The sequence below is a fragment of the Channa argus genome, chromosome 8, assembly GCF_033026475.1.
Source record: "Channa argus isolate prfri chromosome 8, Channa argus male v1.0, whole genome shotgun sequence".
In the NCBI taxonomy this organism is placed as follows: domain Eukaryota; kingdom Metazoa; phylum Chordata; class Actinopteri; order Anabantiformes; family Channidae; genus Channa; species Channa argus.
The window spans coordinates 12958691-12985212 of record NC_090204.1 but is presented as its reverse complement, the minus strand read 5'-3'; the positions used below and the strand labels follow the sequence as shown (position 1 = coordinate 12985212).

The following is a 26522-nucleotide window of genomic DNA, read 5'->3' as shown; positions in this document are numbered from 1 at the left end:
GTTATTCCTGACATTTCCCCTCTTTGGTAAACCCTAATGCAGACATATTTGAGTTAGTTAAGTCTGAAGAAATTGTCAAGTGCCGTCTAATCCAAGTGGTATTCATGCTAAGGTTTTTTTGATTTTAGTTCTCCGAAGGTTGCTATTGAGAAAATGTGTGGAAAATAAAAACAACACCCACACAGACTTAAAAACCCAAGGTCTTTCTTGAGAACATGCAGGGCCTCAAGCAGGTCGAAGCACTGCACACAGGTGAGAAAGTATCTTTCTCTTTAATGCATAGCTGTTCTTTTGCATCAGATTGACTGAAACACATAGACTTGCTAATATAAAACCCTAGAAATGTTGAATCTTATCCTGTCAGGTTGGCAGGGATGGTCCGTTATGTGCAGGCTCTATGCTTAAGTCCAAACTAAAGGTGCTTGTCCTTTACTTGAGTACTTCACTCCAGATCAGAGGGAAGTTTTGTAGTTGTTTATGAGTCTTGTTGCTGGTTGCAGTCTTCGCATTTAAAGATTAAAACCAATGTTTGTACTGGAGTGTCTGCATTATGTTGCTGTATTATGAGTACTTTTACTTTTAAGTGTGACTCTTAAAAAGTATTTTTTATTTTGCAGTTTTGGTATGTTTTTGCCTATGTAGTTGTAATGCTTCCTCTTCCACTGCATCCTAGCCTTTAACGTGTATATGCACTGTGCACTGTGCAGTTTGTTTTTATTTCGTCCTCTGCAGTGTTGCTCTTAGGAGAATCTCAGGTGTGCAGATATGGAACTTTTGTGAGTCTTCCAAATACTCCTTTATTTTGCAAACTCTCTAAAAGTCTGGAACGACAGCTATTGTTCCTTTTCCACTTTACCATGAAACAACAATTAGCCATGATTACAAAGTATCTCTTGAGAAATTGGAACAGAACAATTTAGTTCATTGTCCTCAGGAATTAGAGTTGCCCTTCCTTTTTCTTGTCTTTTTCCCCTATTGGATTAATCTGTGCTTCAGTGTGCCAGGAAGAACACACCAACGATCAGGAAAACTATTTGATTGGCCTGGAAAGACTAATTTGGCTTAATAAACAGTTGTGTCAAATGATTTGGATGGGTGAAATTTCAGACCTATTAAAGAATGTGTATTAAAGAATGTGCTTGTGGTGTTGGCAGTTGTTGCATACGACCTTGCACATTTCATTCTGTTTCCTGAGGCGTGCAGCTGGGAACACACCTCTACAAAAGTAATCAGCCCTTAACAAAAATTTGTTTAGTCGTATGTGCAAGTTTCGGCAAATTGTAAAACCTTCCAAAATTGTTGTTGTGACGTGCTAATAAGTTTAAGCATCTACGGCGGTAGCAACCATGAATTTTGCCATTTTTTTTTATGCATTGGTGAGCAGCCTCTGTCTTTAGAACAGTAATGTTTTATGGAAATAAGCTATATGTATTTAAAACTTATAATTGTGTTCCTTTATACTGGCACAAAGCAGTTACTTTTAAATTAGTAGAATTAATCGGAATGCAAAATTGAAGGGAGGAATGTCTGTCCACAATGATGAATGCTTAAGTAAGATTTTGCTTCAATTAAAATTTCAGGCAATTATCCTAAAAGATTATTGACCTCTGAGGGGACTGGTGAGGTCACATATTTTCCTCTGTCTTTGCGGTATAGCATTCATCTTCATTAGACAGAACAATTGAAGGCGTTTTCCACTCGTACTAGAGGGTATTAACGCAGACAATTATCCTCTGCACACTTCACTAATAAAGTTGATTTCTATTATTGTCCAGGTAAAGCTAGATTTTGAAGCATTGTCTTCCTCACATTGGCCTACTCCTCCTCTTCATCAGGGCGCTTTAGGCTTTGTCCTCTCGGCAGACAGGGGAAGGTCATTTGTGTTGCGTCAAAGTGAAAATTGCTGCATTGTTGCTGTTTCTTTGTTCTTTTAGAAGGTTTTCCTATATGGGCTCTGTTAAAAATATGTCAGAGTTAATCATGCAGTGAAGCCTTCTTTTGTTTCCTTTTACCAAGTTCAAATTAGTACACTATTGCCATTTTGTTTAACATGTTTGGATTCTTTTCTCAGTGCTGTGGGAATATTTAGGGATATATTAAAGTAAAATCTGTGGGCGACAGTTGAGGAATTACTCTGATGCAAAAATTAACATGATTTCAGAGCTCCTTGAAAATTTTTAAACTGGAAAAAAACATCACAGATGTTCTCTGGTGCCGAGCAACTCTGTTTTGAAATTATAATATATCAACTTGATGAATTATAATTGTGATAACTTTGAGCTTGACAGAAAACCTTTGGTTCCAAATGTGCTGCAATCATGAATAAATGAATCTTTCTTTCAACTCAGACGTTTCAAAGTATACTGAGTGTTCACTGGGTTTACAGTGCAAGATGCCTGATCTTTTGTTTTGTTTTTTAAAAGTGTCCACATTCACACAGCACAGAGTACAGATAGTACAACACAGCAAAGTGAAGCAAATTGGAAGTGTTGGCCTCTGCTGAACCATATTACTGGTGACCATATATCATTTTTTTATAGGTCACAAGTGAAGCGCATCTGTTTCCACTTGTCCAAGTTTCCATACAAAACATTTGAATAGAGACTCTTCACCTATATCTGTTGCTCCCTTGGTTCGTTCAAACCAACATGTGCCCCATTTATCAAACCTCAGAAAGAGCAAGAGTCTTTTTTTTTTCTTTCTGAATGTAGAGGAGCTGCAGCGATTCTTAAATGTTTACCTCACGACACGGTATGTTTGAAATGATTTGTTTACCTAGAGTGGTCTTCTACCAGTCGACTTATATGACAGTTGTGAAAGCCAGTGCCCAACATGTCCACAACGGACCTTGCTTTTTTCAAATTTGATCTTAAAGCCCCTCATGTGTTTTACTTCTTTTTAATTGCTTCCTGTCTGCTGGGTCAATTATAAGTCCTGGGTTCTTTGGAGGGGGCTGATGATGGCGACGTTTTTTTTGTACAGACTGAGTGGTTAAATAACTGAAATTTGAGCAGAATGATGAGATCATTCATTGGGACTTGATTTGATAATATTTTACTTGGTGTGCCTGCTTACGTCAGACACAGATTGGGATTTACATTTACACAGACGTTAATTGCCTGGCCTGCTTTTCTTATGTGTGCTTACTGAAAAAAAAGGACACAGACAAAGAAAAGCCCATTGATTCAAAAAGACTTAAGACTGTCTTAATCTTTTATCCATTATTGATTTCTGGTAAGGTGCATGCTGGCGTAAATACCCCATTGGTATTGTATTTAACACAAAATATGACCCTTAAGAAAAATACTCTGAAGATTAACCAGGGAGCAAATAAACTAAAATTAAAAAGAGGTTTTCATTAACATATGGTAATCCATCCTTTTTAATTAACCCCAATAGCAAAGTAAAAACAAAACAGTGTCTGTGTTAACATGCACCCTTTTTAGTTTCAGGATACTTGTGAACATAATGGCGGTTGATCAAAATTATTATTATTTTTATTATTATTTTTTAATAATAATAAATTGTTCATAATAATTAAATGACTCCTGTAATTTAACAGCAAACCTATTAATACATCGGTTAAGGTCTAAATAAATATAGCAAATTAAATGAAGCTGGAACTCATGTGCCCTCTCATGTCAGGATCAATATTTACAAGGAAGAAAGAAGTGATGTTAAAGAGCTTCAATTTACTGAAGCTTTGTTCGTATTCAAATGTAAAGAATTATCGTACCACACAAGAAAACAAGCCCTTCAGTCAAAAAGCCCAGTGTTTAGTTCAACCAGAGAAGAAACAGTGCAGCTCCTCGAGGTGCTGCAGAAGTGAGGCCAAAACTCTAAGCTGCATGGTTGCCCATGGCTACATAAATATTAACGGACTCTCCACTGTGTAGAGAGGCCTTCTTTGATTATGAGTCTACTCCGAGAGTTTGATATCCAAGGAGACCGCTAAAGCCAGCTTGACAAAATTGGTGAGAAAATACCAATAGAGTGTGTGCAGTTGTGATGTGGTGGAGTTTGGGACAGATCACACTGCTGGAATTCATGCAAACAAAGCAGGGGAAGAAACATCACTTGCTTGCAGTTCACATACTTAAAAGCTTCACTTTGAACTTGTGCTTTATATTGGCTGGAAGGGATGCGACAAGGAAAAAAAAGGGGAAATGTAGCCTCTTTCTGGGTCTTACAGCTGATTATTTTATCCACACTTTGCACCACACATACAAAATAACCTTAAACATGTTGTAATCTTAAGTGATGTCTCAATTACAGGTGCAGCTTAACAGATGTGAAAGCAAGTAGCCAACACAAGGTAATGTAATGTCTATGTCAGCCCAGTAAAGTTGAATGAAACGATAAAATGAAGGTCAGTGAGGCTTAATGGCTGTGAGATGGAGGCTGGACGTGACTTTAAAGTTCTCTGAAGCATAACTCGGCCAAATCTTTGTCCATCATCCACAAAAGGACTCTGATTTGTTGGGGTCAGCAGCAGTCCTGTGACTGGTCATGTGTGCCTGAGATGTCAATCATGTGCAAATATTTTGGGAAGGAACCAATAAGCATTGTTAGGGGAACAATTGAAGGTTAAGAGGCAGGCTTGGAGCCACATGGGAAATAGGCAGACACGTTTGCTCTTACCATGGATGACTGAGGTCTGTCTGAAGCATCTGCCATCATTTTCAATTGATTTAAAGACAGAGAAATGCTGCAGCTGCATCTTTACCACCCTGCAAGTAGACACTTAGGTTTTCGGTTTTGTTGGAACATAAAAACTTGATATTTTAAAAATGAAGTGATCATTTCTGCCCTCGTTGAATGTTTTTGAGCTGCATGAAAGCCCCAGTATTTATCATGCACCATTTGGTGAGTGATTATGTGCAATCTGCCTTTGCAAGATATGATTATATCACAGTTTATCATAAACAATTGCACGTAAACAATTTATGTGAAAACCTCTGTTACTCGTCAAAGAAACGACTACACAAGCTGGGGTCACCCACACAAAGTGGTTTGTAATTAATTACGGTGCGATGCGCACATATCTCTGCATTCACCTGTTTATGTTTTGTCTATTTGGGATTTTTACAGTTCTATGAATTATGTTCATTCAGAAGAAAAGCAATATAAGTCTAATGCCCTCTGTTGACAATCCGAGGAAGCAGATTCAAATGAATTCATGCAAAAAAAAAAAAAGCAAGGGTAAGCCATGAAGCCATAGAGACACCACATGTTTTTACTCTCGGCTTATAAATAAACATTTCTCCAGATATGAATGCCTGCCATTGGGTGACCTTTTATTACATCTGTTTTCTCTTTTTTGTCCCTTGCAAAAAAGGGCTGTATTATTATGTAAAATTATGCTTATGAAAACATAAGTCTGTCCCCTCTACTGCGTTCACCTTCACCTGGCAAGCATGACTCAACTTCACATTTCTCCCATAGTGGGTGAAAGACAGTTTTTATTAAAGCCAGGTGTGTACCTACGTCCTGCCTGATCATGTTTCTGGACAGAATTCCTCAACCAGATCATAACATGTTCCAAGTCTTCACCAAATGCAGAAAATAAACATGAATCCGTTATGACCTGCAGTATGTGTTTAGATTTTTGTTTTTCTGATTTTAAGATAGAGGCCCCCATGAAAGAATGAAAAATAACAACTGCACTGGAAATTCAATTTTCTCTGTTCCCATAGAGAATTTATGTTTTACTTTTTATGAGGCTTTAATGAAACCTTAAGTCCAATAGTAGATCACAGCTTAACTTCATAACTGCAAACCCCTGCATTATGGAGAAAACACCAACTGTGGATCGCCACAGTTTATTTAAAAAAAAAAAAAAAAAAAAGGTTGGTTCTCCACACACTTGGCTCCACACACCAGCAGCACCAGCAGCAGCACCAGCTTGACCGCTTCTGTTTGGGCCAGAGTGTTATCCTGTGGGGCATGTTGAGGGAAAAAAAACCTCTGTCTGTTCTTTTTGATGCTTGGTAGTACTACAGTAGAAGAAGTCCTCTATCATTGGTTGAACAGGCAGAGCTGCCTACTGTGACAGAGTATGGGCCTCTGGTGCCCAAAAGGAAGGAATTGTTGCATCTCTAAGCAGAAAAGGGAGCCGAATGGGGGAGGGGGGTTAGTAATAACCTCCTTTCTCTTATGAATGATGTAGCTGAATCTCTTCTGAGCTGAGTCCTGCGTCAAGTTGATGCGATTAGTTTCTGCTGCTGCTGCTGCTGGTGGTGAACGGGTCCAGACTCCGAGTCCATGTCAGGTTTTCGCGGGCTCCTCGGCTCAGACAGCCCCATGCAGACGGCAGCCTGCTCCTCCACTGCACTGGCGCTGTTTACTGGAAGCCCGCTCCGCGCCGCCTCCACCAAGTGTCTCAACACTGAGAGCGGGATCTCTTCCAGAGGCGAGCCGCCGAAACGTGTCCAGTCCGCACTGTCTCATTGAGAGGAGCCAGGAGGGAAGCGTCGGGGGAGCGCGTTTCGTCTTCTCCCCTCCACCAGACACTGACAACAACAACAACAACAACAAAAAAAAAGCCCCACTCTTGTCTGTCCCCTCTCTGAGTCACTCACTTGCCTTTTTGTCCCCCGAGCTCCAGCTTTGCCTCTTCTTGCTTGTTGTTGCTGCGTCGGGAGCGAAGGCACATGAGGTGTTGATGAGTTAGGACTGAGCGCACAGCAACACCTCGCTTGCCATGGGAGTGTTTGTCCGGTGTAGGGGAATGTACGGGCTGAGAGGGGGACCTGCCGCCTGATAACCAGCCCCTGTCCCAAATTAGGGGAGCATGCCTCAGACCTGCAGACTCACTCTCTTCGCTGCAGAGGAGTTCCCATCAGACTGTCTTTCCACAATCTGACATTTTATTTTATTTGTTTCCCTCTTCACGTTTCCTTCCCACTGACCTCATCTGTGCATTGTTTGACTTCACTTCGCTTTTCGACAAAGGTAAGAGCGGTTTTCTTCTTCTTCCGAACATTAGTCTCACCATTACTTTATAAATCAGACCCTAAGCAGCTTTCTGACAAGTTGATGTGGAGAGTAGGAACTTTTCCTTCTCTGCGCGTCACTTCAGCGCCCATTTGCTTTTGGAGACTCGGTTGGCGACTTTTTCAAAAAGTCACCTTTCACCGAGGGGTGGGTGCTAATTTGCTTTGATCAATGAATAATTCTTTTAAACAGAGCACTTCTTACTCTTCTCGGTAGTAATTTAAAGAGTCCGACGGGCACCGTGGCTAATTGAAAAATGGTTAATCAAACCATAACCAGATGTGGATTGATGTGCTCGGCTGAATGGAAACTCTGCTCTTGAGAGCATTCCCAGGCTAATCCATTATAATTGTGACTAGGCTATTTGTCGAAAGAAAGAGAAGAAAGGCAAAATCTGTCAAGCCTCGCCTACCTGTGTAATAATTAGTTTTGAGATAGCTTTTGTTGGATGGGCTTTAAGCGCACAGGGGATGTGATGGAAATCAATAAAAGGCACAAACAAAACTGAAAACACTTATTAAAGATGTCGGCAATGCTCGTTTGGACTTTACTCAAACCCAGCCGGCGCAGAGTTGCAGTAAAATTAGATCATTTACTGCGCATTTATTATTTAGGGCCTACCGGTTCGAAACGCGTCAACCATGTGTTAAAGAGAAGCGGCTGAAGCGCACACGCGGTGCGGAGCAGCGCGGCGTGTGCGCCTCTCCCGCCCCGACACGGACACGCAGAGAGCGGCCAAGCGGCGGTGCTTGGCAGCCCGGAGCACAGCAGTAATGTTCAGTAATCGATCAGTGCGTTGGGATACGTTTAGCTCCAGTCTTCACACGCTGCTTAGCTTTTTCCCCCCGTTATTTTTATCTTGTGTGTTCGTGTGTGTGTGTGTGTGTTTTGGTTGTGCGTCTCATCTTAAAGAGAAAAGAGAGCAACGAGTCTAGAGCGTGTGTCACTTCTGTGTTTGGGGTTCAATATAGATGTAGCACATTCATCATCGCTGCCCTATAGGATGTAGGAGTACTGTACAAAGTGACATCTGTTGATTTTTATATTTTTCAATCCAATATGCAGTCAAATGTTCTCCTACAGCAATTCTGTGTGAATAGGCAAAGCTGCTCGACCTTGTCTAAGACTTTACTCGACAAGAGAGACAATAAAAGAATAAACCAAGTGTGGGGAGGATGTAGTGACTTTATCACCCTCTCCATACAAACTGACATTCAAAGAAATACAAAGGCAGCTTATTTGTGCATAAATCTGGAGTTTTCAGGAATGTGAAAAATGAGCTAATGCAAGTCTTTCTCAGGCTTCAGGAGTACACTGCTTCTTCAAGCCTCTTTATTTCACGTTTGCGCTTCTCAAAAATTGTTTGAATTAATGCAAGTACAAACTCCAGCTGTTTGGAAGAAACGTATTAGCATTTCAAAGTGGTCAGCAGACTCCCTCCACGATGGAAGCAGTTGTATTTTCTGACACAGGTTTTGCCTGAGCATGAAAAGACTGGAGAAAGACTGTGTGAGCTGTTAAACCTGAAAGCCTTGTGCATCTTAACCCGCTCGTGTAAGTAGGGCCGCATGACATGTTGTGTGTAGCATAATCTCACTATTTGTTTTTGCAGTGGTGTGAGAGCTTTTACACTACTGACTAATTGTACAGCGACTGGCAAAGTCTAAAGTGTGTTACATTGGGAACGAATATTTGGTTCTTAGCAGGAAAAAATACATGAAATACATGTCTTACATGTGGTTTGCAAAGGGTTTTTTTCTTTTTTTATGGGAACAATAGGATAAAATTTGAAATGTTTCCATTTGTTGGAGTCTGAAAATCATACACTCAGTGGAAACAGTACAAACTACTTGTGAATGCGGACCTAAAAGGGAAATGGCCTTCTCAGATGTCTTGCTGCATTGTGCGTGTAGCTCAAGCATGCCATTATGAGCATTTTACCTTTTTCAGTCTATAGCTTTATTTCAGTGGAAGTGCGTCCGGTTTCAAAGAAGTGCAGCTGCAGTTGATCTGAAAAGAGGACCAGATTGCCTCTCTTTGCTTGTGCGTTCATCTCTACTTGCAGATCAATACAGCCCAGCACACTTCTATGTGGGTTTGGGGGAGACAAAGTGCTACATTTCACTTCATTCTCAACTCTTTATTTCGCACTCTCTCAGCACACAAGACTTTTAAGCCAGCGACTGAGAACACATCAAAATTTGTGACATTATGGACTGTTGCTTCATTTTCTAATGGGATATTTCCCCCCCAGAACAACAGCTGAGACATTTGACTGGTGGATTCAACAGATCATAATGGGACTTTCATAGCCTCTGCATATTTTTAAATTACAACAATAAGCCAGGCACTTCCACTCTAGCTTTATTAAGGTAATTTGTTATTGATTGAATTCTGTATGACCGTGCACACACTGACCAGTGGCAGCATTGTGTTCACTCTGTTTCTATGTCGCCCTCTCACACGAGCATGGATTTCAGCCTGTTTGTTTCTTTGTGCGAGCAGTGATTGGTGAGTCCATATAAGTGATTTTGAGGTGGCATTGTGGCTGAATGGATTGTTTGTGTCTGTGTTAAACTACGGGGATGTTGTGCTTTAACGTGCAATGAACAAAGTTCAAACCCATCTTTTTTTTTTCCCCGTCTTGAGCATCACGCTCTTTGTTAGCCAACAGCGTGTAAGGAACGAGAACCATTTTCAAGTTGCAGTTCTTACAAATGATGTTAGCTCTACTCCACAGAAGAACCAAGCAACGGATGGAGGCTGTGAAGTCAGGGGTTGCAGCAAGATAAAGCATTTACATTTACATTCTGGTGCTTATTTGGCGAGTAAATTGTGGGTTTGTGTTTTTAGATGCAATCTTTTCTGTTGCTAAACCACCTACATGGAGCCATACTGTGCGGATAACTGCTCACCATTAAAGGGAATAAACAAGGCTGTAAAAGAAAGCTATGGCAAATTTAATGTAACGTGCAGGCTTTTGGTGGGCCGGAATACTTTCCCTTTCATGACTGATTTTATTTTACGATTGGCAATCAGTAAAACGCTGAGCGCCACTGTGTTCCCCTCCCTGCCATTTTGTGAAACATTTGTTTCCACTTGCCAAAGGCCTCTGGTGCAGCGGGGGATTCGATGCCCCTGAAATGGCAGGTGAAACTTTCTGCTTGCCTAAATAATTTCCTAGCAGAACATTACACAGCAAGGACGTAGGGAGTGGAAAGTGAGGGTCAATTCAAACTCTGGTGACAAGAAACAACATGGATATTAGCCGATGGCTCTCATATAGGACTCCGTGCACTAGTAAAGTGGCAGCGTCCCTGAGCTTATCTGGCATCTCCTTCTCATTGCTTCACTCGCTTTGTGTGTGACTGAAAGGTTTTGTGAAGAAAAGGAAGTGCAAAGTGCAAAGTGCCGGGTCGTAAAAAACAGTTTTCTGGTCATAAAACGATTTGTGTAACATATTGGCCCGGTTTCTTATCGTAGCACATGTAATTTAATCATTCATGTTGAAAACACGACCTGGGTTTCAGATAAGATAGTCTGTGTACTATTACCAGTGTGCGTTCAGGTCACACCCAAGAAATGTCTGTCAGTGCAGCATTGTTCAGAAATAGGAATTTATCAGCCGAAATAAAAATGTTTTTAAATGTAATCATTTTCAAATAAAATTGCAGCCAGTATATGAATTTTTATCACTTTAATCATTTTAGGATTATTAGAAAATTACAAACACATTTGTACTGGAAAAATGGCTGAATTATTTTTATAATAACATTTATACACAATTTTTCTTTTCTTTCATTTATTTAAATACATTTTTTAAGTCCAATTTACAGACACCACACACACACACACACACACTCTCTCTCAACCTGTCTCATTCATTGTGCTATGTGTACAGAACTTGTCCTTATCAGTGCACAGCTGCAACACTATTTGGGAAAATATTCAATTTCTGTGTGACAGAGGAGAACCTGGGAGGCAAGGCTCTGAGCAAACAGCAGTTATTGCGGCTCTGCCATAGCAGCCGAGAGCAAGGCCTGGCTGGGAGAGAGGGGGGATCTGCGGACGTCTGCCAGGGGAAGGAGTAATGTCTCAACTGGATTATAGGAGAGCGAAGCACATCCACACTTAAAAGCCCCTTTTCCAACAAGACAGGGCTGTTATTTAGGGATGGTGTGGGTAAACACACCAGAGCAAAATATTTCCTCCATATAGGCTGCTGTTGTCCTTGACAATTGTGACTCATTGCAAGTGAGAAAAGTTCCACTCCCTCTGCCTTTTTTTCCTTTTTTCTCCCAACATTATTTCATATTGGGCTGTGGGTGTTTCCCACTATATTCAGACTGACATTATTCCAGTCTAGTGCAAAACTGGTAAGTAGTATTTAACATCAAAGTATAATTTTACTTTTGTTCAAACAGCAGTGTTTTTTTTTTAATGTTTTTTTTGGTGCTGCACTTTAGATGTTGCTGTTTATCAAAGGATTTACATCTGTGCTGAGTTACATACTATTTGGCAATTAAGTACAGTATGATACTCAACCAGATCACTGAATATAAAATTCACATTAAGCTGAGGCTGCATCAGTTGGAGAAACAACCTACTAAAACTACAGAAATAAAAATTGGTTTGTCATTCAGTGGATGTAAATGGAACAAATAGCAGGCTTTGATTTATTTCTTGTTTGTTTTCATGCTGATGTACTGGCAGTGCTTTAATTCAGACAACTATACCAGGCATCTACCTAGATTGAAGTGTATATGTTTGAATTCACTTTTCAAAGCAGCGTTGATTTTAGATGATCAAATAAACCAAGGTGAAGTCTCACAAAAAAACTGTGAGACGTGCAAGTAAGTGCACGCTAGGACAGCTGTGTACATGCTAAAATGTTGTGTAATCCTGCCAGACACATTTAATATCGGATGTTTTTTAAGTATATGCATTATTGCATTTTTCACCCTATATGTTTGTTTGGATTTCTGGTTAATGTGGAAGTCTAAAGCTTTGATAAATGCTATTTTATTCTACAGTATTTAGTTGGGGAGTGGGAAGCTTTGTTCTTGTAATGTAGTTGCCAAGTCAGATGGAGTTGAGCGTCTGGTCTGGGAGTTTCAGAGGAATATCACAGGCATGGTAAGTTGCTAAAAACTAAGCTAATCAACAAAATAACTGTCTGTTCAATTGCTAGCATGCCAGAGACATCAAACACAGCCGAGACTGAAAAAACAATCAAATTATCTCTTAATGATTGCTCACGCTGACAGATGAGCACTTGTGAGTTGGTTTTGTTTGTAGGCGACATATGTGAGGAACAATGAAGTTTGTGGTCGCTCGCTCATAAATTCCGTGTACATTTTTATAACCTACATAGATATCTATCATCACCTGTAATGAAAACAATTTTATCTTATTATGTGGTTTTTGGCATTGAAACAGAGAGAACTGTATTAGTCTATTAATTTCCTGCAGCGAATCATGGATCCTGCTGCTTTTATCCTCACAGCACCCTCCATGTGTGGTCCACAAAAAATGTTTCTGTTTCCTCTGCAGACTAAAGTTTGGCCCCTATGCCTGCTCTCTCTCTCTCTCTCTCTCTCTCTCAATCTCATTCTCCATCCCTCTCTCCCCTCTGTCTGTCTCTCTCTCTCTTTCTCTTTCTCATTCTTTCGCTCTCTGCGTAGATAATGTCTCTGCAAATGATTTAACCGCCCTCGTTGAGGCTCCTTCCAGTAATTGAACAAGCAGAGACTGGGTGCTTTACAGGAAAACAATAGTCATATTATCTCAGATCTCCACTTCTCTGAAATTCTACAAAAACACTACCCTGGTTTGGACTTTTCGGGCAACTTTGAGGGACTGAATTGAAGACAGGAATCAGGTATGCTTGCTCTCCACGTCCTAAAAATTTTTTTAAATTTGCCAATTATTTTGTGTACAGGAACAATATATTGAAAGTGTCGCATGATTGGAATGCACGTCTTGCAAAATTCACCTGGGGCAAAAATCTAGCCTTGGGTGGTACTTGCATGCAAGCGAGAGAGTCTTGGTAATAATTAATCAGAAATGTGTTTTGACAAACAGTGAAAATGCTTGTACCATTAATTAGGATAAAAAAAATGTTGCTAATTATATAATTATATTTAATGATAATTATATAATTGCAAATAAACATATGCATGTAAATTCGCAACTTACTTTGTATTATTATTATTATTATTATTATTATTATTATTATTATTATTATTATTATTATTGTTATTCCAACTGACGAACCTAATATAAAAACCTCCATATTTCAGAGTGATTGCTTGAGGATGAATTTTTTTTTTTTTTTTTTTTTTTTTTTTTTTGGCAGAACAGGGGAAGCTTTGATTGTGTTGCTGTGGAGCTGAACTGACCTGTGTCAGAATGAGGTTTTCCTACGCCTTGTTTTATACGGAGCACTCTTAGACTGAAATGGCCTTAGGAGGAGTTGTTCTTGACAGAGATGCATTGTTTCAGGCAGCCAATAAACCACTGCACTGAGTGGCTACATCTGTGAACCTCATCTTGACTACAGTGTGGGGCTAGCAACAACACGGCAACTGTCACAGCTGCACCTGCTGCTGTCTCAGTACAGAGCCTCCCTCTCTGTTGCCCATAGAACCGCATCACTCTTCTCTCCATGACAAGCTAGAGGCAACAGTGTCTGTTTGGGTCAACTGGAGAGAAGCTTCTTGGGAAAACAGTTGAAAACAGAGGACAAAATGTCAGGCCTGAAAAGAGATGTTAAAATGAAATTTCTCTTCTGAGGGCCAGGATGTGGTTCCATTCAAGCTCGGGTATAAAATTCCTTTCTCTGAAACACAGTGGGGTTTAAGAGCGCTGGCTTAGTAAAACCTGACCACCACTTGAGTGTTCAGCACATTTGTCCAGCTCCAGTAACAGTCTGGGGTATGATATGACAGCGGGTTGTCTGTCTATAATGTTGTGAATGATGAATGCAGATAAATGGAGCTGACTCTTCTGTACACATGCTGCCCTGCTTGTGTATTGAGGCCATTCAGAAGATGAGCTGATCAGCTAAGAAGAGATTCTGGAGCATTAAAGGCTTTTAAATCTCATATGTACTCATATTTGCTACGCCGCGGTTAAAAGTCACAGAGCTTGGATTTAGTATTGGAATAACATAACTAAACCTCCATTTCTGCACACACTTTGTTTGGTTCAGTGAATACCTGAAAAAGAAAACAAGAAGCAAGAAATATCTTGCACGAAATGACTATTGGATCAATTGTACATCATAACACAGCCATCACGCTGTCTTAGAAGAAAAGATTATTAGAGGGGAAGAATGCCAAGATGATTTTCAGCCAGGAGAAGTGATGCAACATGCCCACTTTCCTGCCAAATTGAACTTAGGAGTGTGAAAAGCAATGCATGGACACGAGGAATGGGGCTGACATGAATGCAGAAAGTGTGGGATTAACACAGGGGAAGATTGAGCGACAGTGGCCGGTGACTTCTCTTTACAGCTTTGCTTTTACAGCTGTGCCAGCCGGGCCTGGCATTCAGTGCTGCCTGGTCGATCCAACTCCTCCTCAACTGCCGGGGGGTTAGGTAATGAACATCTTTAATATGGCAGATAAGTTGAGCTCCTGAATGTGTTTGTGTGTGTGTGCATGTAGATGTGAAATTATTCATGTATTTATAATGAAAATTGGAATGCTTCACATTGACACCTCAGTATGTATGATTTGATCTTTTTGACATTTGCACAGGAAAAATACATATACAGGCTGCCCTAATAATTCGTCAAGCCTCCCTCTAAATGAGGTGCGAGGCTGTTGCTGGTGTGAATTCTGCTATAAATCACACATACCCTTACTGCTTTATCCATTAGACCGACCTGTTTCTCTTATTCAGCTATTTGGTCCCTACCCCTGGTTTTAGTAATTAAGATGAGTGTGAGAACTGCAGCTTCAACTTCACACCTGGTATTTTATCACTGGAGGTGAGATGTGAAGAGGCAAGAAGAAATAAAATTAGCCCAAAATGACAATCAAGTTGACTTTACTGATTCCTTTAAACTGGGACAGCAAATACATGGGTAACACATGGATCTTTTACAGCACAATAGCATTTTTTCTTAGAGCTAATATCAGGACAGGTTTTATTTTAAATAAATTATTAAATTAAAAGACAATAAATATTGCTACTGGGACGCTTAATCCTTCATTTTCTTCGAAAATTACCAAATTTGGAGACCTGTAATATTCTTTATTTAAAAAAGGCATTTTACCTCTTACAAATTCTTAAGCAAATTTATAATTATACGTAATAATCTCTAATAATTTTACGTGCGTAATTAGCCTTGTTTTGCGGGGATCCAGTGATTGCGGAGTAGAAGGAATTCAATGGACTTTGAGTGTGAAACCGTAATTGTCAGGTTTTCAGGTTTTACAGCTTTCTTCAACCGCATAAAAACAGTCTTTAAAACCTGAATTGGCTTCTTTAAAAGTCTTGTCTTTTACGGGGGAAAGATGACACAAATCAGTTGTCAGGTAATGAATCACCAAAAAGCCAACATTGGCGAGTCTATATAAATGTTTTAACCTTAATGTGCAGTGAATGTGTTTGTGTTCTCATAACAAACAACAACTAGAGCTGTCAAAGCAAACCTTATGACCCACCCAGTGATAAAATCAAAGCAAGGTTAAATGATGCCTGGACATAAGCTCTGAGTGAGCACAGCAAACTGCATCTGTGCCCGGCAACACGTTTCATTTTTAGCTTCAGCATCAGCAGCCGAACCAATGTGATGAGTGCTATTCTGTAGTAGTTGATGGAAATGGGGGGAAAGCAGTGTAAAGAGGACAGTCAAATGGGGGGCAGACATGGGTGCATTTTTGTCGTTGCAAAAAGTGGTGCCAGTGGCATTTCCGTCATTCATCAGCCTGAGCTGATTACTAGTGAGTCTAGAGTGAGCTGACAGGATGCGGCTCCTGCAGCCATTACCATCAGAAATAGGTCCAGCAGGCCCGGGGGTAAGCGAGGAGCTGCAGCTCGAAGAGGCCGAGACCTGCCTAAAGGATGGAAAAGTTTGCTGTGCGTTGCCTGATAACATCTTTCTGAGTATGGAGGTTAGGTGGTATATTTTCTTTAGATGTTTAGCTGGCCTTTAAAATATCCGCCTATGATGAACCTCAGGAACATTTGCTCTGTGTTGAAATGTAGGTACCAAACGCAGAATGCAACAGTCAGCTTGAGATTTTGAATGTTGCAGAAACTGCAACGCCTACTCACTTTGCTGCAAGAGCAAAAAAATGTATCTTTTATTCTCTCACCTGAAAAGGTTCATAGGTTTCTGTGCATAATGAAAGCAGTGTAGCAAAGGGAAGGTTGTGCAGACATTACCTGAGGACAGTGTGGAAATGTTCTGCAGTCACAACACGCTTGCAGCTGCATACTCAGTATTTAAACTTTAACAAAATTTAAACATTTTATGCCAAGACAAAAATGTGTAATGAAGCTTTCATAATATGATTCATACAACTGGAGCATGCAGTAATTGCCCCAAACAAAAGTGCTAATTGACGCTGTAGATATTTTGGTGCATAAATCAGAGAAGGATGACAGAGATGGAATATTCTCAGGACAGGGCCACATTTATTAGCTAGGAATAAATTTCTTATTTGAAGTTGCGGTGCGTCACTGCTTTTAACCTGTGTTTTTTCTTCGCACAGTGCCTTTAATGTCCAATGTCACTACGTGTTGTGGGTTGCAAATGCAGGCACTGCTCTGAAAGCTGGTATTTGCAAAGTTTTAAATGGTTAATGTATTAATTTGTGTGGCCACCCATAAGATGCTCACCATTTTGAAAAATGTTGAATTCAGGAATTGTTACACTCATCTTGTCACACATGTCCTTGTTGATAATAAAATAATAAAATGTGGTAGACTAAACTAGCTGGCCGTTTTCTGTATTTTGCAGTGATTTATTTTCAAAATATTTTATGCTGCTGCAGAGGGCGGTGATAGTGAAAGGGTGCAAATTCCAATTCATACTTTGTGTGACAGGAAGTGAGAACACTGTTCTGTAATTTGAATAGACCATATTGTGTAAATAAAAAAAAAAGTACGAGACCTCTTTCCACTTAGTGATGTGCAAAGAGGTCTCGTACTTATGCACAAAGACAATAATGGATGATTATGTTAACAGGAAGAGCTAAATGTAGCCTACATTTTATGAAGTAATCTACCAGCTGGGGCGGCACATAGAAGATCATGGTATTGAATCCACCTGTTGGCAGCAGCCTGCGCTGTTCGCATGTCCTACCCGGGCTTGCAATGGTGTCCTCTGGGTACTCTGGAGACATGCAGTAAAGACTCTAAAGCGCTGGTGGGTGTAAATGATAGTACGTCCCAATATGTCAACCCTGTAATCAACTGAAGACCTATCTGAGGGTGTACCCCACGTCTCGCCCAATGGCTGGGATCGGCTCCAGGCCTCGTGCGACCCTAAACGGAATAAGCAGTATTGATAATGTATGGATCTACTGCCCATTTTTGTCAAATAAAACATTTAACACGGCTCCGTGCAATATGTTGCTCTGAATGGTGCATTGTGGTAAAAATCCACCTCGCAGAAATACTTGTTGATGTTCACAGGAGCAGTTTCCTCCCCAGCAAGAGCCCTTGTCAAAATATTGCCTTTGCTCCAACCATGAGACTTTGTCATCGCTCACTTCATATTCATAGTGAGTCTTATTCTTCTGTCATTATTTTGTATAACTTAGAGCTGTAGCAATTACACTTCAGTGGATTACCTACGCAGAGATACAGAGATTAAAATCTGCGCTTCATCCTACCTCCTGTGCGGCGGTTCAAAGGTGTAACCTGTGCTTCAATCCGCTATCGTTTGGCAGAGCACAAAATTGGTCACCCTTTCAGAGTTTGTTTGGGAATTTGAATCCCTTTGGTATTCAAAACAGGAGGGCCTTATGACAGGAAGATAATTTCCTAGTGAATGTTTTATCGTAGTAGGCTTGACAGTCTCCTGTATGTGCCTGCTCTCTCTCTCTTTGTGTCTTCAGACTCCCTGACTTTGGTCCAGTTATTCAGAGAAAAAAGAAAGAACAACAAAGAAACCTCTGTTTGTTTCCCTCCCTTTTGTTATCACAAAAGAGCAAACACATATTTAACATACACAAGGTGCAGAAGCAGTGATTGCTGTATCTGCTGTCCTACTGTGGGTGGCAGGGGATGATAACATAAGCCACAGATCCATTTACATATATATATATTTTTTTTTAATCAATTCTGGTCTGAATGGTGGTCAGTTGGAAGCTGGGGAATAGTCTTCAAAAGAGGAATTTTTTTTCCCATGTGACCGTGTTTTTCTTTTTTCAAATTATGAACGTTACATTTTATAATTGTGACTGTTTTATCTTTGAACAGTAGCACACCATCTGTCCATATTTTTGAATGTCAGTGTTTGCTTCATGACATCTCTCGCATCCACACTGAAGCTGAAACGTTTCTCATACTGTATTTAAATATCAACACTCTCAGTCCTAAAGTGAGACTGTGATCCATTGAGCAGGCCGGAGTGAGATCCTATAGCATCCTATAGTTATTAAAATAGGGGAACGGAATGAGCCCATCTGAGCTTGTTTGCATCACAATCCCCCACACAGTGCTGGTGTAATGCTAATGAACGCTGTGAAGAAGGCTCAGCCCTAAAACTGTCCTCTCTGTTTCACAGCTGAAGGTGGGAAGAGGGCAGGGAGCAGCGACACTGAAACTGCAGAGGGAAATCTAATGATGCAGTTTGAAAATTCAAAGCAACTTCAACTTCTCTGTTTTGCAGTGCTGCTGTGTATAAATGGCCTTACATGTTTGCTCTTTTCTTTACTTTATAACAGCCCCTCTTTTTTGAGAATATGCTTCAAGTGCAGCCGTGCATGCAAAAGCATTTATTTCTGAGCAGCAGCTAAATGCCTTTTAGTCATTTTCTGTGTCTTTGAGAAAAGGCCAGTATACCTTCATCAGGTTTAACAAGCACCATTACCTGTCAGGGCAGTACTGAGTGAAGATTTACGGCTGACAAGTGATTGCGTTCCAGCAGGGCTACACCCACTTCTTTTGTCTGAGCTTCCTGACGAGACACACTGTTATACCTTGTTTTAGGTTGACATACGCTGCTAACCCTGTCTGACAAAGGCATTCATGCCATCTTTTAGATTGAAAATAGATTCGGCAGCACTGGGATAGTATGCTAAAGTAGATCCGCTCCTCTGCTGAAGTCATTTGTATTATATTGCCTCTGCTATAAGGGTAAGCTTGTGCTGTTTTCTATTTTATGGGGACCAAAATTATGCAGTGTCCCTTGTTTTGGCTGTCTGCGTTTGTCCTTCCTCTGAGCCACAGAAAGGTTAAAAGCTTCAATTAGAAACTGAGCCAAGGTTGGCCATATTATGCACAGTGTCTCTAATCTGAAAACATTTGCAGGCTTCACAAATCTAAATATTCACCACTTTAGAAACACAATCACTGCTTTCAGTATGTTTAGGATTATTACAGGATGGATTTAGAGTTAAAAAAATGTTTTTAATGGTTGCCTGAACAATTGTGAATTGAGTGCAGTGATGGAGTGACTCCAGGTAAAATTTGTTATTAAGCCACTGTTACATACACCAGTCAGAAGAGGAGATGTAGTTCAACAAGCAGAGCAAACAAAGAGCAAAGGATTTTAGGGCTTTTAGACAATTGAGCGGTGGATTGTGCAGAATAGGCTGTGACTCAATTCAGGATTGTACATACAGTATAAGCCAAGGACTTACTTAATAACACATCTTTCATTCAAGGTGGAGTTAAAACATTCCCCGCATCTTTAGATTATAAAGATAAATGTTCACTTCCTCTTTTGTTTCTTGTTGCTTCGACGAGAAAGAATGTGACTAAATGGCACATTTTCCCACCTGCTCCCCATCCATTTTAAATGTCTCTCACATGTCATCTTCTCTGTTGCCTCCTTTATGTTTTGTGTTGCTGCCCACTACCTTAAAAATTAATCATCCTGTTTAATAATGCCTCGTGATCACAGTGCATTATTGATGGTGAGGTCCTTAATAGAAGGATGGAGCAGGGTTTTTAACCATTCAGCTGCTCGTTTTTTAGGGGAAGGGGGAGGGTCACAAAAGCTGCTTACTGGTGCATATCCGAATAAATACAGCACGTTATTATCATAGACTAAAACCAGGCCTTGTCCCTCCAAGAGTGCTCCTTCTGCAAACAAATGTGTTATTTTATGAGAGTGGTGACACACACACACACAAGTTACACAAGCTCCAGAACTCAGTAACAGCTTTTCAGTCAATGTGACCCAAGTGAACAAATCTCTGACCTCCACTGTTTATTTACTTGTTCAGTTCAGTTTCAAGCATGCCAGCATGCATGACTCAGACTCTTTTTACCTGACACCCGGTGGTTGTGTTTGAATGTGCAGTTGTTTATGTCCTCACCGCTTGACTTTGTGTGGCCACATTGCATTGAATTATTTCTGCATGATCGCAGCAATGATGTACTTGTGCTGAAATTGAGAAGATGAGATTGGGACAGTGTCTGGGCCCACTGCCGAGCTTGGTTTGTATAATCCCTGATTTGTTTTGACTAATTTAGCCATGGCAAACTGGATCATACAACAAATGTTTTTTTTATGGTGTCCTAATGTGCCCCACCGAGTAACAGCCTTGCAATGTATTTATGTGCACATAATAATTGGATGAGGTTTCTGGACAGGAGAGTATACACCACATATTGCATGTGCTCTGCATATACCAAGGTGAATCGTGCCATGTCAAGGACTTCTTGCACTTGATTGGCAGGTATTATCACCATGAGATGCCCATATAATGGCAGAGCCCCCATTCCTGACCTTCCTATTTATCTTGCTGTATTAATGTCGGCCTATTAATTCGTAAGCGGAGGAACATTTGGCAAAGACACCGTTTAACAGCCCTGGCTGAATCATTGTTATCTCGACAGACCTGAAAGGAATAGTTTTGTGCTATCAGCAAGTGGAAATGACATTTTGAAATTTCATTCGAGATAATCCACTTCACTTTCCAGTAAAACATGAAAATTACAAGTAAAAATGTATGGAACCTGTATTGAAACTTTGTTACCATGGTAAATCATCGGGCTATAATCCGCCCGGACAGACAGGTGTAGGTATCTTTCAGCACTAATAGGATTTTTGTTGCATTGCCAAAATGATTATGAGGCTATGGATTTAATATATTGTATATTCAGGTAAGGGGTAATCTAGCACTCCACACCTACCGACACAGCTGAAAAATGACATGCAAGACTCACAAAAAAACATATATCACATATTGGCCTTTCAAATGAAGGGATATTAAATGATAAACATGTTTATCACATATAAGAAAAAATACAACTGAAATAGATTTTTTTCCATGGCAAGTATTTGTTTTTGATAACATTTCCATTTTTGTCTCTCTAAGTTTATTGACGAGCTGCAATATGCCATGTCTTAGCTCATGATTGCTTTATTTAGAAGCCATACGTTCTGACCAAGCGGGGAGTACTCTAATCGATTAATTGAGCGGCTCATAAAAATGATGAATGGCGTAAACACTAAGAGCGAATGAGAATGACAAGCACCGCGCTTATGTCACACACTCTGGATTTTTTTATGCCGGTTTATGGTTTATATAAGACATAGGTAGTGACTCATTTAATTTAAACATTGTTATTCACAGATTTAAAAACAATTGCTTTTATGTACTCTGAGATGATGAAAGGGGTTGGCTAATACCTGAAGTAAATCATAACTGAGGACCTGCAGATCAGCATAACTACAAGCAACGTGAACAAATAGCAATCCTAAGCTGACATCCCTCGTCATATTAGGTTTGAGCTAAAAATAAAATGTTATATAACAAAAAGGTCCTCCTCAACAAGAACCCCCGTCATGCTGTGCTTTGTGCTTTGTTTTCTCGTCCAATCCCTCCCACACCCACCCTCTGTACCCCATGAAGTTGCCGAGCTGTCCCGTCGTGCAGCGTGCGCGTTTGACCCTCTATTTTACTGTCTGAGTCCAGTCTGGCCCTGCGTTTGGGGCACAAGCAGGCACGCAGTGTTTGCTTGGGTGTCATTCAGCTCTTCTGGCCCTATGCTGCTCTCAATCATTCCCTCAGCAGAGGGGTCAGCCTCTGATTCCTCCCTGTCCCATCTGACTCAGTGGGGCTCCAGACTCATCCGATCACCAGCCCAATCTCTCCCCTCTGGAGTGCGAATTTTCTGATTTACGCTTGCAAATTGTACATCTTCAGCAGTGTCAAAGCAGGAATGCAATCTCTTTTGGGAATATATTTCCTCCACAGCTGAGGCTGAGTGTTCTGTGACGGAGCTCTCTGTCCCCAGGTATTTCAGTTTTTTCCTCAAAGTGGGCATGAGAAACATAGATAAGAAGAGTCTTATAGTATGTATGAATTCATGTATGAGGATGCTGTTGGGAAAACCCAATAGAAACCAAATGTCTTCTCCTCATTCAACATGTGGTGGTCTGTTGGTTCTAATTTACATTTCAGTGAATCTCCGGCCCCAGATTTCCCTTCTTTTGCATCCCTGTGATGTTTCGTGACAATTAACATCCCAACTCTTTCTTGAGGTTTGTTGAAAGCTCAGGGGCTAATTCAAGGGTCAAGCAAGACTTGCAAGCTGTCAATCTTTTATTGTAACTTGAGCCCTCCTCCTCCACTCAGGTTCTTTATTCTTGGTCCCCCACAATTCCCCAAGACCTCTTTTAATAGAATGGCTCAACTCTTCCTCTATTCTCCCGCGGCCCTCTAACAGCTAGAGAGGGACAACCAGGAGCTTTGTCTAAGGACCCTGGCATTCTTTCACATCTGCCTCTTGTTGTCAGACCCCCGCTGCATTCACATTTCAGACTGTCCTTTTCAATCAATCCTCCTCCGCTTCCTTCTAATAACCCCCTTCCTCCAAGTTACTCTGCCTTGAAAAAAAAATTTTTGTGTTTTTTACATTTACTCATTTAATGTTCCTGCAATTGACAATTTCATCACTCGGTTGTCAATTATGAGTTCCGTCAATTACTGGAACGACACATATGTTTAAAGCCTCTGGGCCCACACCCTCATGGCTTCTCCATTTCTAAGATTACTTAAACATCTGTCTGCATGCACTTCATATGTATCCAAAGCAGTGTGGTGTCTGTTATCTGCGCTTAACAATCACAGAACATCGCCTTGATCGTGGGTACTGTAAATTAGAGGAAACAATGTTGATGATGGTACTCTTTATCATCTTTCCATCCCCAGAATAAACCTAAAACCCCAGCAAAACAACACATTGTTCCGGATGTTAAAACTTGTGTTGTGATCACATCCAAGTTGAGGGCTAATTAAGAAAACAGTAAAGGTATGATCTGCGGCAGCTTCTGTTGCATGGCAGAGAGAGAAAAGAAACCTCCAGCTGAGAGGGGAGACCTCAGCACTCTTAATGAGGGGAACGGCAGTCAGGCAGTGCCTTTGGTGTCTCAGCATGTTAAACACTCACAGCATGATACAAAATATATTAAAGTATAGGACTGTTATCATCGATTTACAGAACACCCATCCCCATGTACTAGGGATCTGTATTTTGCTTTTTTTTTCGTGGTAGGGGGTCTCAACTGCCTTGGAGGCAAAACTGTTTAAAGGCATCTTGTCTTTGTCATCACATTCTGACACAGGAGGTCTGTTTAGCGTACGGCCTCTTTTTTGCACTAAGCAATGATGACAGGGAGGCAAGAATAATCATATTGATTCATCGCTGTTATCTCAGGCTGAGAATTATAATAGTTTGTTTACACATGTAAATACAAAAACACCCACAGTCACCAAAGAGACATATAAATATAGAGAAATGCACACATTTAATCTGTTTTGTTAGTAATTAATACGGTGCTCCGTTATATGGGAAATTAGGAATAAAGTGTTTTTTATTTTAAATTAACATTCTACGAGCTAAGGATGCAGTATGATTTGACAGAAAACTTACAAGTGTTCTTCAGATAGATTTAAACAGTTTTTAGATGCAGCACTAAATCCACAGCATTAGTTACAAATTTGAAGGGAAAGATCAGTGTGTTTACCTGCACTGAAATGATTACAAGTCTAAGACTATACACAGATTATTCCAAATATCATGTAAGGGTCTTAAACAGTTTATGTTACTCGCGTCAAGGTTGTAAGCTGAGGCGGCATAGCATCAGTGTCTGAACTTGCACTTATGCACATATGTGCCATAGCGCCTGTGTTTGGATTCTGTGCACGCACTGTAGAGGTCACTGAGTGGACCAGATGCAAAGTGGAAACTGTATTTGATAAAAGAATGACAAGGCTTGGGATGCAGGGAAAATAAACCTCATTTTGTTGAGTGACAGTGAAACAAATGTATTGCTACACCTAACACCTCAAGTGACAGAGCCCGTGTGAATCTGCTCTGCAAAGTTTTATGTTATAAACAATTAACACTATTCAAATCTCTTCATTATTCATAATAGATTTCTCTTCGGTGCTTTAATGCAGGCTGCCTCACATACTTCACATTAATTTAACCAACACTTTATTATTCCCGTGAACCAAGTAAACACCGTAGTCAAACTTTTACTCTGAAATTACTTTGAATGGGATTATTATCACTCAAATCTCAACACTTGTAAATGTGTGTGTGCGATGTAAGCACTGTCTGTCTTACTAAGTGGACAACACAGTAAGAGCTAAGGCACTGTGCTTGTGGATAAAGATCCTCAAGGAAACACGCTCACTATACAGCTTTATTGTGGAGACAATCTGCTTAAAGCCTCATTACACTGTATGGACCTTGAGTGTAGGCTGATTACACGTAGCCACTGGCTTGATAAATTTAATTGATGCCACATGCACTTATCAGCTAAAGAGCAAGTGTTAAGGTTTTGTTGGAATCCAATATGTTTGGTCTCCGTGATCAACTTTCATTTGTCGAGTTATACGACTGCACATTATTCCACTGAAACTAAATACACTGTGGCTGCAGTAGTCTGCTCCTGTTAACCTCTTTTAAATGGCTCTAAAATTAGAGGTCTCAGGTGAGGCTTAATGTCATACTAGATGAGCTGATTATGGCAGGCTTAATTATAACTTTGGTGGCTAATGTGCGCGCTCTGCATGTTTTCTCAGCAATGAATTATTACACTGTCTGAGAACTCAGACAAAATAGATCAAAGACTCTTCAGGCCGTGGATCTCCAGTGTGGAGGAGCCTGCCGAAACCGATTTGTGCAGCCCTGACTGTACATGACAAACAGGATTCCTCGCCGTTTTTTTCTCCTGCTACCTGCTAGTCTGCCGGATAACATTCAGTCCCTTGAATCTCTGCAAACATTGCAGACCGCAGACACTGAAAAAATGGAATGTTGTTTTTGAATGCGCTAAAAAAGACGAAGAAGAAAAAACACTTTCTAATGGGGTCCTATGTGCCTTGTTGCCAGAGTGATGCTATATCCCATGGTGAATGTGCTAATGGTTCATGGGAGTGAGGACCGAGCTCAGCCCTGCAGTGTAAACACACAGACAAAAGGGAGCCGTTAGATGTGAGAAACGCATGCCTGGGCGTGCAGGTGGGTATTAGGTTTCACCCTACACAGCTCCAGCACTGTATCCATGACAGGGAGGAGGCCATTTGCTTTTGTAGTGAAAGAGGGCAAAAACAAACATTCAAACAGACTGGTACTAGAGGGACAGGTATGGATGGGCTGTGGAGAGAGGAATTCTGGCTCACAGAGATGTAAGTGAGGGGGTTGGGAGGGAAGGCACTGGAGAGATAACAGGGTTTGTGGTCAGTCACAAGAATGAGAAGTGACCATTTGCTTGATTGTTTTCTTTCTTTATTTGTTTGTTTATTGGACTGGAGCGTGGGGATGCAAAGAGTAAATATCCATCAACTAGTTGCACTGTTACTTTTGAACTCCTGTTTAAGCTGAAATTCCAATAGCAGGAAACTCTGCTTAAATAACATAATAATGTAGCCCATTTCAAGTGTACTAGTGTATCATACTGGGTGATTAGTTAGCCAATAACACCAGTATTCGAACAAACGAGACAGTATAGATCCAGGTCTTATGAAATCCTGTTTTTTTATTGATTACTCAGACAACTACTAAGCTAATGCAAACCAATATGACTGGAGCAGGATGGAAAGCTTTTTGGCTAATGTTCACTAAGCTATTCCCATGGATAATTTTAGCATTTAATGTTACTGTCAGTTAATTTAACATTTCCGCCATGTGCTTGTGGACTTTTGATTCCGTGTCATTTTACAGACGGTCAGTTCCTGAAGCAGCCCTTCTGGAGAGTCGGCAGATTTTTGGGGCTGATGGATTGATACGACATTTCACTCTGCGGGAAGCTTTTGTTTCACAATTAAGAGTGAATCTCAGCACATGGTGAAGTTACTGCCAGAAATCCCTAAAAT

The 26522-nt window shown here is 40.5% G+C and overlaps 1 protein-coding gene across 28 annotated transcripts in view; it reads left to right on the top strand.

Annotated features, from left to right (window-relative positions):
* Positions 1-6136: 6136 nt before the first annotated feature.
* adgrl2a (adhesion G protein-coupled receptor L2a) overlaps positions 6137-26522 on the top strand; it is a 93487-nt gene continuing 73101 nt past the window's right edge. For 13 of the 28 annotated variants that reach the window (XM_067512731.1, XM_067512727.1, XM_067512739.1 and 10 more), the window contains exon 1: positions 6137-6954. The gene's annotated coding sequence lies outside the window, so the exon portion shown is untranslated. Of the gene's footprint in view, positions 6955-12685; positions 12878-19183; positions 19318-26522 lie in introns of those variants that run through there. The other 15 variants (XM_067512726.1, XM_067512722.1, XM_067512721.1 and 12 more) reach the window with 5 other exon arrangements.